Here is a 13,446-nt window from a genome sequence, read left to right as displayed (position 1 = left end):
TTTTTTTTAAAGCTAAGTTAAAACTATTACTGTGCTACTACTTTAGTCTGGACAAGGTGGAGGTCACTGGGGGGGGGGGGAGACATAGCCCCCATTCCCAAAGAAGTATTCCATCCACAGCTGGCTTAGAGAGAAAAGAACCAGCTATGCTACTGCTAGACCAGTGGTTGCCAAACTTTTTTATTAAGTCAACCCACCCACTCCATTTTGTCTTTTTTTTTTTTTTTAATGACCCAACATTACATATATGTTCTCTCTGCCCCAACCCTGCAACCCTAATACAGGCACAATGCAGAGGGAAGGCCTGAGAGGAAGGGATTGGAAAATCACCCCACCATGGCAGCTCCTGTTCTGTGGGACTGGCTTCCCACTCCAGGTGTTATGGGAGACTCCCCCTCCAACAGCTCAGCCAAATTTGAGTGGCATTGAGAACTGGAGCATGGGGTTGCAGCATCAATCGGGGTGGCCAGGCTAAATTTGCTTTGCCCCTGGTCGCATCACCAGAACAGGGAGCCGGGCTTAATACTGTAGAACGGGAGCGGCTGCTGCCAGGTGGGCTTGCTCTCCAGTCCTCCCTCTGCCCCAGACCTCCACCCACAGTGGGCTAGCGCATGTTTGCCCAGGCCAGGGCCCAGTGATTGGTTAATCCAACCTGGATGTGGCATTCCATCTAGAATCTCCCTGTGACCCACTAATAGGTCAAGACCCACCATTTGGGAAACACTGCGCTAGACCACTGGTCATCCTCTTCTTTGGTTTTGTCTTCTCCCAGATGTTCACCACAATAATCTTAAAAACCTCTTCTCTCCACCTTCAGTTTCCCTCCACCACTGCAGACAATCGCATTGTACTATTCCTGTACATACCACTTTCACAACATTGCAAATAGAAGCAGAGTGAAAAAACTCATAAGTACTGCATGGAGCCTTTCATCGGTTTCTGATAGCATAAGAGTGAAAGTGGTATATGAAGAAAGCACAGTCATGAGCATATGGTGAAAGATTCTCCTGTTCAACAATTTTTATAATTGGTACGGGTGGAAATGAGATGGCACAGAAGCATGATGTGAAGGCATGGGATACATGTGATCTTGCATCAAATTTAGACAGGGTGGTGTGGGATGGGGAGAGAATAAAGATACAGTGCACCACAGAAGCCAATTGCTAGAAGCATTCTGAATTACAGACGAAATAAACCAAAATAACAGCTTCTTTTACGTATCAGTATTAAACAGTAGTCTAATAGTGGCCTTTATAACCAAAGAAAAAGGGTGCTTTTGATGATTACTTATTTTTAATCAGGTTTTAACTCAAACTAAACAAAACATTCACTTAATATCTTTACCCATACCCGCTATCAAAAGTAATTTAAGCTCTCCATTAGACTTGGTCTACCACACCCATTGGTTTAAAATACCATCCTACTTTACTTCTCACCTGCTCTGTTCATATCACAGGACTTCAAGCAAAATGGCTTCTAGAAGAAAGTGCCATCATACAAAACACCACCTGCCTAATGGGGTGGTGGCATGAACAGCTTCAAAAGTACAAGCATAACTTTGACTTTGGTTTTGACAGTCCTCCAGTTCAGTATATTTAGCTTATTGTACTGACTTACTTTTTGAAAAAACGCTTATATGCAAATTAGTTTTTTTAATTAATTAAGCATATGAATGATACACAGACCAGTGTTCCCTCTAATTTTTCCCACCCATGTGAGGAATTAATTTTGTTATATGCACCAATAGGGAGGTGATGTGTGACACATCACCTCCCTATTGGTGCACATAATATTCATGTGGTGGGGATGGGGAGGAGGGGTTCGGAATGTGGGAGGGGGCTCAGGGCTGGGGCAGAGGGTTGCGGTGCAGGGGTGTAAGGGCTCCGGCTGGGGGTGCAGGTTCTGGGATGGGGCAGAGAATTGGGATGGGGGGGTAAGGGCTCTGGGGTTTGGAGTGCAGGAGGCGGCTCCAGGCCTACGACTGGGAGAGAGGACTCCCCCCAGCTCTCTCTCTCCACAGCACCACCTGGGCTGTGGGGGAGCGGCGCCTCTCCCCATCGCTGCAGGATAGGCACCCCTTCCCTTCCCCGGCCCCAAGAGGTCCGGGCCAGGGGAAAGCTGCACCAGCCGTGCCTGGGCCCGATCCGGCTGGGTCCGGGCTGCTCCGGCCGTGCCACCCCGGCCAGTCCTGGTGCCTCAGCTGCAGCAAAGTTGGGGCACCCCAGCTGTGGCAGATGAGGGCTGGGGGGGGCCTCCCCTCCCCTGGCGGGTTGCCTGAGTGCCTGCGCAACACTAAACAGGCAGCTGCGCAGGGAACTTAGACACAGACCCTCGGAACTACAGAATTATTCAGTAAAACTGTGTTCATACTCTAAGTAGATATTGGTTCTCCGATATTTTAATTAACACATTTCCAAGACAACCCACGAACACTGTCAGAATCTAACAACAGGCTGTCCAAACCTTGATTAGGACTTTTGGGCACAGCTGTAATTTAAGCCAGTGGTTTTCAACCTTTCCAAACTACCGTACCTCTTTCAGGAGTCTGATTTGTCTTGCATACCCTCACGTTTCACCTCACTTAAAAACGACTTGCAAAATCAGACATAAGAATACAAAAGAATCACAGCACACTATTACTGAAAAATTGCTTACTTTCTCATTTTTACCACATACAGTAAAAGCTGTTTTATCTGGCACTTCACCAACCAGAAAGCTCTATAAACCGGCATTTCTGATATTCATTGGAAGTCTGGTTGGTGCGGGGCCAGCAGGTGGTGGGGGCATGGGACAGAGTGCAGCGTGCGGACTCTAGGAGGGAGTTTGGGTGCAGGAGGGGGCTCGGGGTAGGGGTATGGGAGAGGATGTGGGGTGCCAGATCCAGGGAGAGCTCACCTCAGGCGGCTCCACGCAAGTGGCGACCTACACCAGCTGCTCCTAGGCAGAGGCACGGCAGGCAGCTCTGCATGCTACCTCCACCCACAGGCGCCACCCCCCAGCTGCACAGCCAGTGCTCGAGGCAGAGGCAGCGTAAGCAGCCTCCTGCCGCACCTCTGCCTAGGAGCAACTGGGACAGGTTGCCGCTTGCGGGGAGCCACCTGAGGTGAGTTCCCCCCCGATCCGGCACCCTGAGCCCGCTCTTGTGCCCCAACCGTCTGTTCCCAGCCTGCTCCCACACCCAAACTCCCTCCCAGAGCCCATGGCCTGCACCCCCTCCTACACCCCAACCCTGCACCTTCTCCCACACCCAAACTCCCTCCCTTTTAGTTAACTGGCATTTTTCACTTATCGGCACCCCCCATTCTCCCAACATGCCAGATAAAACAGTTTTTACTGTAATTATAAAATAAATCAACTGGAATATAAATATTGTACTTATGTTTCAGTGTATAGTATATAGAGCAGTGTAAAGTCATTGTCTGTATGAAATCTTAGTTTGTACTGACTTCACTAGTGCTTTTTATTAAGCCAGTTGTAAAACCAGGCAAATAATATCTAGATGAGTTGATGGAACACCTCTGCATACCCCTGGTTGAGAATGATTGATTTAAGCAACAAAAATAATCAGTGGCTAAAATATAGCTTTTCAAAAAGTAAATAATCAGTGTACTTAATCTTTAACACACCTCAAGCTTTTGTTTTTAGTCCCAGCCCTACAACTCCAGATACACAGGCATGTAAGTCAATGAGACTCTAAGCAGGCACAGTTGTTAACCATGATCATTCACTTGTAGCAAGTGCTCAGAATAAATAATGACCCAGTATTTCCAGAATGAACATTAAAAGGCCCTAAATCAGAGGTGGGCAAACTACAGCTCATGGGCCACATCCGGCCCGCAGGACTCTCCTGCCCAGCCCCTGAGGCTAGCCCTCCCCCGCAGCCTCAGCTCACTGCCTTGCCGGCTCAATGCTCTGGGCAGCGGGGCTGCAAGCTCTTGCCGGGCAGTGCAGCTGCAGAGCTGCAGCCTCACCTGGTGCTCTGAGGTGCACAGCGGCGTGGCTGGCTCCAGCCGGGCGGCGCGGATGCTTGTCCTGGTGCTCTGGGTGGCACGGCTGTAGCGCCACCAGCCACCGGTGCTCCAGGCAGCGCGGTAAGGGGGCAGGGAGGGTTGGAAATAGGGCAGGGGAGTTTGGGGTGGTGGTCAGAGGTGCGGATAGGGGTCGGGGTGGTCAGAGGGCAAGGAACAGGGGGGATTGAATGGGGCAAGGGAGGCAGTCAGGAAGGAGGGGGATTGGATGGGGTGGCAGGGGGCAGTCAGGGGCAGGGGTTCCAGGGGTGGTCAGGGAGAAGGGGTGGTTGGATGGGGCCGGGATCCCGGGGGGTGGGGGCAGTCAGGAATGAGAGGAGGGGTTGGATGGAGGGCAGGTGGGGTTGGGGGCAGTCAGGGGACAGGGAGGGGTGGATGGGGCAGGAGTCCAAGGGGGGCTGTCAGGGGGGAGAAGTGCGGGGGGAATCGGATAGGGGGCAGGGGCCGGGCCATGCCTGGCTCTTTGGGGAGGCACAGCCTCACCTAACAAGCCCTCCATATAATTTTGGAAACTGGATGTGGCCCTCAGGCCAAAAAGTTTGCCCGCCTCTGCCCTAAATGCTGCAAAGTTACTTCTATGTAGGTGGAACCCTCGCCTGCACAGAGGTCATTGCAGAATCAGAACAAAAATACAGTACTTGGGGAGGCGTACACTTGCCATATATTTAACACCACCATGCTTATTAAAGTGACATTTGAACAGTTAATAAATAATGCCTCTATCCCAGCTCATTCACTGAAAACAGCAATTAACACATTACAGTACTTTTAACATGCTAGGGTTTTGTTTTCATTTATTTTTGTTTTACAAATACAGCCTCTAACAATAATAAGCTATAAACTTGTTACAGAAGGGCAGTTCATATTAACTTTCGTGTGGCAACATTTTAAGTACACCCAACCCTGAAAGTATTTTTAGCAAGGGCGTTCAATCAATACTGTCTTTACAGTCAGCTTAAAAGGTTAACAACTTTAAAGCAATGAATATATTTTGTGGAGCTAGCTAACTGGTAAAAGAAATGAGATTTATTCTGGTATCTAAATTCATTATGAACCTAAATCACAAACAAACCAGAATCTAAGCACATATGGAATGAGACACGAGAAAGCAAAACACCAGCACATTTATGCTTTTGAAGAAGCTTCACAGAGGTTTCAATTTCTGCAACAGCTATAGAAGGCTAAACAGATGGCAAAAGACAAGAAACAAATCCTGAAAAAAATACAAGGAACCTGGAAGATTAAAGATAGTAAAGAGATATTTTACACATTCTATCCTATTTTGTTATGCCTTTTTAAAAGTTCAAGTTAAATGTTTAAAATTGATCTTCAAAATCACATCTTCCTATGTAAACAAAGTTGCACTTCTGAGATTATAAACCACAAACATTCCTGAAACTGTTGTGTATATTTATATGTATGTGCCCTCTCCAAGGACTGACCTATCAGTTTGATAGTGAAGCATAACAAATTTGAGACTTATGCTACAAAAAAAACAAAAACAAAACAGGGACTGGAAAAAATAACTTTTGAGGTCAATGAAGCAAGAAATATTGTCAAAAATAAGGTACTCTCAAAATGTTTAGGCAGCAAACTGGAAAAGCTTTTCACAATGCAAATATCTTACAAGAAAATTGTTTTATAAAATTTAATTTAAATTACATTCATGTATCATTACAACACATTTAAGGTGTAATGAGCTCACAAACATCTGGCTGCATGTGGGCACATCAGTAACTCCTTGCATTACAAAGCATTTCTTTACCAATATCAATACAGTAGTCAAAAACACACATGCAATAAACCCTCACTACCATTCATACCAGAGTTTAGTTTAAGCACGAGAAATACCCGAAATGACAAAACGCATGTTACTGTGGCTTAGCCATCTATGTCTACCTTAAAAGCATCCACTACTGAATTTTTAAAATGCACTAAAATCATCAGGGATACAAGCATTTTGATATTGCTTTGATATGTGCATTTTGTTTTAGGCTCTTTAAATCATCTATTACTCATACTGTGGGAACAGTGGCACAAAAATTGATCACATATATATTTACATTTGCTTAAGCAACTGGAACCTTGTATGTAAACCGGCAGCTAGCTAGTTTTAACAAAAGCCTTGTTTCGAAAAAACAGCAGCATTCTTCCTTTTCCAGATGGCAGTGCAATGAGTTCATGAGTTACCCATCACCAGGTACTGTAAAAGCCTCCCTTGCATATAAGATGTGCGCGATTATACAAGCTTTCTGGTTGAGGGAGACACTAAAAAAACGTACTCTGGAATGAGAAGACTGCACTCAAACCTATTTTTCCTGTCCGAAGAAACCCACGGACACTCACCCATGCACCTAGGAGTCATGACAATCTTACACTTCCATATTAAACCCATTCCAAATATAAGAATGCCTTGTTTCAGAAATGTGATGAGTTTCCTATACTGCCGGATCCCTAGAAAACATACGCCCCAACCAGCCTCACCCCCCCCCCGCCCTTTCTTCTGAACGGTGTTTTTGAACCCACGGTGGCTTTTTTCCAGCCTTCTTCCGAAATCTTTTGGGCAGGTGGGTTGGGGGGGGGGGAGCGCGGAACCACCCACCCTGGCGGGGGCTCTCAGGAGAGCTGCTTCCCATTAACAGCTCCGTATATGGGATGTTCCAGGGGGCTGCAGAGGGTGGGCTGGAGAAGGAAAACGCCTGGCCCCTTCCACACCCCGCACTAGCGCCGCCGCCGCCGCCCGCCGCACACACGGCCGCAGCCGCTGGTTTCGGAGCCCTGCGCACCACGCACCGCAGGACGGGGCTTCTCTCACCTTCACATAACAGCCGCGTCCTTCCAGATAAGGCGAGAGGGGCGCTGAGGAGAGACCCGCGGGCCCGGCTCGCCGCTGCCGCCCCGCGACCCCCCCTCGCGCACACAGGCGCGCTCGCTGCCTTCAGTTCCCCCGCAGCAGCCGCCGCACGGGCAGCAGCAGCAGCCGCCCCGCTCCCAGCCGCAGCGGCGAGGACCACATCGTACTGCGGCGACTGGGCCGAGGGGGCCGGAGAGAAGGCGGCGGACACCCGCCCCCCTTTTCGGACACTTCTCTGCCCCCCGCCTACAACCGCTGGGGGGCGGCACTAGTGCCGGGGAGCCCACGGGCAGGGGCACAGGACCCCCCGTACACTCGGGGGGGTCTCCTCCTGAGGGGGGGTGAACCGGAGGAGAGGGCGGAGGCAGCAGGCGTGCGAGCAGGCTCTCTGCCGAGGTGAGTGTAGCGCTGCCTGGAGAAGGGGGGAACCGCAGCCTCTTTCCCTCAGGGCCTCCCTCCCTCCTCACACAGGCAGCATAGCAACCAACATGGCGGCTGCGCAGTCACCCAGCGAAGGGGGAGAAGAGATCTCGCGAGAACTGAAAGTGGAGCGAGCGGGAGCCCCTGGCCTGCTCGTACGCATCCCGCCCACTCCCCGTTGTCTGCTAAGGGATTGGTTGGGCAGGGCGAAAGGGGCCGGCAAAACTAGCCTGGGGCGGGAACACTGCAACAACTTTGATTGGCTGAGTTAACGCTCAATCAAGCCGAGTCCGATTGTGACGTTGAAAAGAACTGGCTCCCTGAGCTGTCAGTCATAATAAGACCTCGCCTCTTGCTTCAGCGCTTTGACGCTTCAATGGAGCACGTTGAGAGCTTCCTGCAAGGGGGGGTCTGTGTCAGGGAGCTGGGTGCCACCTAGTGGCAGAGACATTTACAGCGAACTTCGGTTCTACATCTTGCCCATGCTTTTGCGAGGGTACTGTACTTGTTGGGAACAGGCCACTTCCACCTTAATTGAATTGGCCCCCCATGTTTTCATGAGCTGTGACATATATACCTGCTTACTGTATTTTCCACTCCATGTAGCTGATGAAGTGGGTTTTAGCCCGCGGGAAAGCTTATGCCCAAATAAATTTGTTAGTCTCTAAAGTGCTACAAGGACTCCTCGTTTTTGCTGATACGGACTAACACGGCTGCCACTCTAAAACCAGTAAATAAAGCCTGACAATAATTTACACAAATTACTTCTATCATTATAACCTTACATTTGTGTGACTTTTGGACACAATGTAGAGCACTTTGTAACTGATTAGAATGTATTATTGTACTTCATGATTTACATTACCACAGTACCCCAAGACCCCACAAAAGACTGGAATCCTATTATTCAAGGCACTGCATAACCACCACCACCCCAAAAAAAAAACCACACCGTATAGCCCCCCTTTGGGACAGACACCATCTCTGTCCCAAAGACTTTTCAATTTAAGAACATCTTCCTTTATGCTGCTTTTCCTGGTGAAGGTTCCAGAAGCAACATGGCGAGTAGGGACGACCAGACCTCCTTTTCCTTCTCAACAGGTTCCAGCTCCTCCTAGGGGACTCCCCCGTGTTCACAGGCCAGCCAGGAGATCTAATCCTTCCAGTGTGTCCTGGGTCGGCCTCAGGGCTTACACCCATTGGCACATACCCTGTAAAGTTCCAATGGAAGCCTCTCTAGGGCATCCTTATCAGGTGCTTGAACCACATCAACTGGCTCGCCTCCATCCAGAGGAGTAGCAGCTCTACTACAAGACCCTCCCGAATAGCCAAACTCCTCGCCCTATCTCAGACAGTAAGCTCACCCCCTGCTAGGTGAAGGTGAGGGTTAGATGTGATGCCAGAATGGCAGCAGGAGGGACGGACCACAACAGACTGGCCTCCACAATGGAAAAATTTAAGAACTTGATTCTGCAAGCACATATGCGCTTAACTTTAAGTATGTGAGTAGTCTCATTTAGTTCAATAATAGCACTTGTGCATGAAATTAACTCTGTGTAGAAGTGTTTGCAGGATTGGCACCTAAACAAAACAGAACAGATGAATGTAACAAAAACAGTAAAAGCTCATGGGATATGAGTGCAAGTGTCATGCAGTTACATTGAGTTGTATGCAATCTTACTCTATGATGTCAAATAATTTTTTGGAAGTGTTTTGGTTTTGTTTCAAGGGGACAGGGATTAATTTTAAGGATTTGTTGAACCATAACCAATTCCCTAACATTCATCACCACCATCCATTCAAAAAGTTACCCTCCCTGACTGGCTCTTTACCAAGAATTAAGCTGCTCTCTCTTAGTATATGATATAACATTCTACATATAGTATCTTCACAGCTATATCAGGGACTGGCACTCTTCCTTTACATGAGCCCGCCTCCCTCCGGGGCACCTGCCCCACATGGAACTGGGAGGATTTCAGCACCTGGAGAATTCACTTGCTCTCTGTGATGTTCTTCTGGGAGCAAAGGTGGATTGTTTGTGAGGTTGGGAGATTGACTTTTTAACGTTTTGGCTATGAGAAAGGGCAACTGAGGTAATGGGCAGTCCCCAGAGGCACCTTCATAGACCCTGTCAGCAGAGATTTCAAAGTTCATGTTCTGTAACTTATCAATGGACTTTGTTACTAAAAACAAAAATCCATTAGCAATTCTGTATCTTAAACTTTAATTTTAATAATTGAAATTACAAGTCATCAGATAAGGTTACAAAGTTTCAGATCAAGCTGTGTAGTCTTGCAATGAACCATGTCGTGTGCGTCTATCAAACGCCCCAGCTTAACACAAGCTTCAAGAACAAATTAGCTCAAAGTCCTGTAACCAAAACAGGACACAACATAGTCTATTCTGTACTAATTTCTAGCTTTCTGAGCATTTCCTTAGTTCCCTTTATAGACATATTCTGTTTAGGAACTTCCAGTTCTTGAATTCTACACTTTTGCAGCTTCTACTCAGCCTCAAACTCTGGGCACTAGTTATCCTCTGTATACTGATAAAGGAATATTCAATTGCAGTTTTTATAGTGTCCTCTTTCCCAGATCATAATGAATTTCTTCACCCTGAAATTGCACAGAATGCGTTTTAGTCCAGTTACATGTACAGTATTCAAGCTTCAAAGTTTGTCTTTTAAATTGCTATGTCAATCTTTATTTTGTGTCTCAATGTGCCAAGCATGATGTCAGTGCTTAACAAATATTATAAAATTATTATTTTAAACAGTGATAGAGAACTCACATCCAAATCATCTGATATTACTATAACTATATTATTACTTTTGTGACAGAAGTTGTAAGCTACTGTAATGGGGTCAGCACCCACCTCTCACAAGCACCCACTCTGGTTGGGTGTGTCCTAGGGTGACCAGACAGGAAGTGTGAAAAATCGGGTCAGGGGGTAATAGGAACCTATATAAGACAAAGCCCCAAAAAATCAGGACTGTCCCTATAAAATCAGGCTATCTAGTCACCCTAATGTGTCCACACTCTACTCAGTCCCTGCAGCCAGCCAGGAACTTCCTCAGTTGTCTCCCAGTCCCTGCCAGCAATTTGTCTTAGGCTCAGTCCTAGTAGCCAGCCAGGAGCCTCTCACTCCCCCTGGTCCCAACCAGCAGACTATCTTTGGTCCTGCTCATCTTCCAACCAGGCACACAATCCTTTCTTCTCCAGCACCAAGCAGTAACTAACTACTGCTGTGTTCTGTAGCTCCTTTATAGAGCCCTCCTGGCCCCTGACTGGCCATTCCAGCAGCCCCTCTGATTGGTTGCTTCCTCACAACCACTCTAGGCTACTTAGAGGACTTCTCCACTGCTCCTTTTCTGGGAGTGGTGTGGCAAAACTCTGAGGCCTCAAGTGGGGGACTTTGCGCCTAGTCCAACCCCATCACAGCTACCATAAAAGATACACTTTTGCTAACCCCAAAGCAAAATGACTCTGTTGTTACCTAGAGACATTAGATATCTCAATGTAGCTCTGTTACAATATTATTATTATTTGTATTATTATTTACATAGGGCTTGATTCAAAGCCCACTGAAGTAAATAGACAAATGCCCACTGAGTTCACTACTTTGGTTGAGGCCCATAGTGCCAACAGAGTTCTAGGTGTTTTACAGCTAAATAAACACAAGGCTTCAGCTTCTGACCCACAGAATTTACAATCTAAAAATAAACAAAACAGTTAAATGGCAAGATATTTTGGATATACCCATTCATCTGATATGAAATGTGGAGGTCATCATAAGCAGTAAGGATCTGAAGATGCCAAATTGTATGTCTTGGGCTATGGGTAGTCACTTGCTGAGCTACTTCTTTGCTAAATTATGTATTAATGTGAGATGCTGGACTAAATGACAGTTTTGGGATATTATTGCTTTGTCTACCATCTGCAAGTTCAGCTGTAAAGACTATTCAGTATGGCCACGGCAGCCCTTTTTATGCTGAAGAGCGATCCAGCCATTCTTCTTATATGATTATGAAATATACAGATCTATAATCCACTACACCAATTTTCTCAATCTGTTGGTTCATGGAAAGCTGGCTGGTCATATGTTGTGGGCTCCTCTTCCTTGTTTTCAGCTGCTAAACTACATTTAATGTCAGTTTAAAAAAATACATTAAATATTTTTCTAACAATTCTCTCTCATGTAGGGAATTGGTGTAATTGCCACAGAGAAGTTATGTGAATGGAAAAAGAAGTGTTGGGAGAGCTGATAAGAGAATCACGCTATTAAAATCTGAGAATATTTGAATGGAAACCTTAATAATTACCGTAAATAAAGGAGAAAGAAGATTTTTGTGCCAGGTAGGTAGGTCACTTAGTCTGAGTCAAAAGGTTGTGTAGAAGTGCTAAGCATGTTAGTCCTATGAGTAAGAAGAGAAAAGGTGGGGTGGAAACCAGAGGAAATAAAGGAGTCTTTTTATTGGACTAGGTTAAAATAAAATGAGTGTGTTTTCAAGAATGACATCTCTTCATGAGGCCATGGAAAAGAGAGCAGGATGGAGCCAGAGATGATGAGCTAAAGGTGTTAATTCAGAAAACTCCAAAATAAAATAGATCAAGGAAGAACTGTGTATAATAAGAGGTTTAAAAACAAGGTACATAGAGTGCATGGGAGTTTCTGTCCTGTCAGCTTTACCATGAATAGAGCCTCTGTAAATCAAAATAAGAACAAAGTGAAAGGGTACAGAGGATTCCTCTGATCAGCCCCATTTTAAAGTTAGTGGGAAAAATCCAGCCTGCTTGGCTTCAAAGGGGTTTAAGTGTGGGCAGAATTTGTCACAGTGATTGTTGGTTTTTTGTTTTTATTTTTTGCAGACTGAGGGAAGCTACCAGCAGTGCACTAGGAAATCAATGTCTTTCTTGAGCCTCCCTGGTTTAGAAGTAAAAACAACTGGCTCAGTTTGAATGTAAATATCTGTGCTGCACAAAGTGAGGAAGATACAAACCAAAGAGGGTTATGTGTTTAGTTAAGGATCATTACCATAAAAGTCTGGTTAACACTCCTATAGCCTATGAATAATATTCCTATATAATATGAATAAATCTTTTGCTTCAGTGTTTGTCTCTTACCAACACTCAGTATCTACCACAAGGCTCATCTTTTCAAGTAGAATGACATTTACTAATAAAAGACTATAAAAATTAAGTTGCAGATATATATCCATATTTATTTATTTTTATTATTATAGATACCAGAAACAAAACATGTTGATTCACGTAGTATTGTGAGCCATGTGGTATTACATGAAAATGGCCTCCAGCTTGCTTAACTCTGCTTCAGTAGCATGGCTTTTTAATTCACCAACAAGTTCCTGTGTTGCTGCTTGCCTGCATTAGGTGGGCAAAGCCCCCTTCTCCAAAGTTATTTCAGGGGCTTAATTTTCAAAGCAGTGAGTGGAGATTTAGCTGCACAGTTTCCATTGCTGTTACTGAGAATCATGAAACTGTATATCTCAATGCACTGCTTAGAAAATGTATGTATTGTTAACCGTTTCCCAGAACCTAACTGTCATAGGTCAAGGCAACTGCATTGTATTGCTCCTCATGGTTCACCAAGGGCACCCACCCTAGGCTTCTGGCTCCTTGGCTGTCATCTGTCTTGGGTGCAGACCTGTGTCTCTCTCCTTCTGCACTGCTTATACTGTGATATCCCCGGCAAGCCAGACTGCCTAAACAGGTCAGCATCTCCGGTATGCTTTCTCTTTGGACGGTTTGCACAGCTGTAACTGCCAGCAGTCCCTAGTTACCACACAACTCTTTATAAGGAAACATTTATTTTTAAGGTGAAAGCATTACAAAAAAATATATTAAAAACAGTAAAAGAACCTACATGCATGCTAAGAAACTTATCAGAGGTCACCCCAATGCTAGTGAGGGGCTCTGGAAGGTGTCAGTCCTTGCAACCCTTCCCTAAGGATTGGGGCATCCCCAGGGACAGAAGGTCCTATCCATTTGCTGGATCAGAAATAAGGCCATGAGTCAGTTGAAACTCAGGCTATTTATGCAAAAGTCCTTTCTTTGTCTGTTGGTCTCTGGAGAGTCCAGTTTGAACTAGCATATCAGAGCATCTCCAGGTAGTGGTACTTCTCCG

The 13,446-nt window shown here is 46.0% G+C and overlaps 1 protein-coding gene and 1 long non-coding RNA gene across 4 annotated transcripts in view; one reads left to right on the top strand and one right to left on the bottom strand.

The window, feature by feature from the left end:
- Window positions 1–7,116, bottom strand: part of PTPN4 (protein tyrosine phosphatase non-receptor type 4) — a 191,822-nt gene extending 184,706 nt beyond the window's left edge. Inside the window, exon 1 of one of the 3 annotated variants that reach the window (XM_045031786.1) lies at window positions 6,844–7,116. The gene's annotated coding sequence lies outside the window, so the exon portion shown is untranslated. The remainder of the gene's footprint in view (window positions 1–6,843) is intronic. The other 2 variants (XM_045031784.1, XM_045031785.1) reach the window with 2 other exon arrangements.
- LOC123378239 lies at window positions 6,995–12,934 on the top strand. Its single transcript, XR_006582527.1, has 3 exons — window positions 6,995–7,278; window positions 11,504–11,657; window positions 12,171–12,934. It is a non-coding gene; the product is annotated as an uncharacterized LOC123378239 (long non-coding RNA).
- The last annotated feature ends 512 nt before the right edge of the window (window positions 12,935–13,446 follow it).

The sequence above is a fragment of the Mauremys mutica genome, chromosome 10 (genome assembly GCF_020497125.1).
Source record: "Mauremys mutica isolate MM-2020 ecotype Southern chromosome 10, ASM2049712v1, whole genome shotgun sequence".
NCBI classification, from domain to species: Eukaryota; Metazoa; Chordata; order Testudines; family Geoemydidae; genus Mauremys; species Mauremys mutica.
This window is presented reverse-complemented; position numbering and strand designations above follow the sequence as displayed.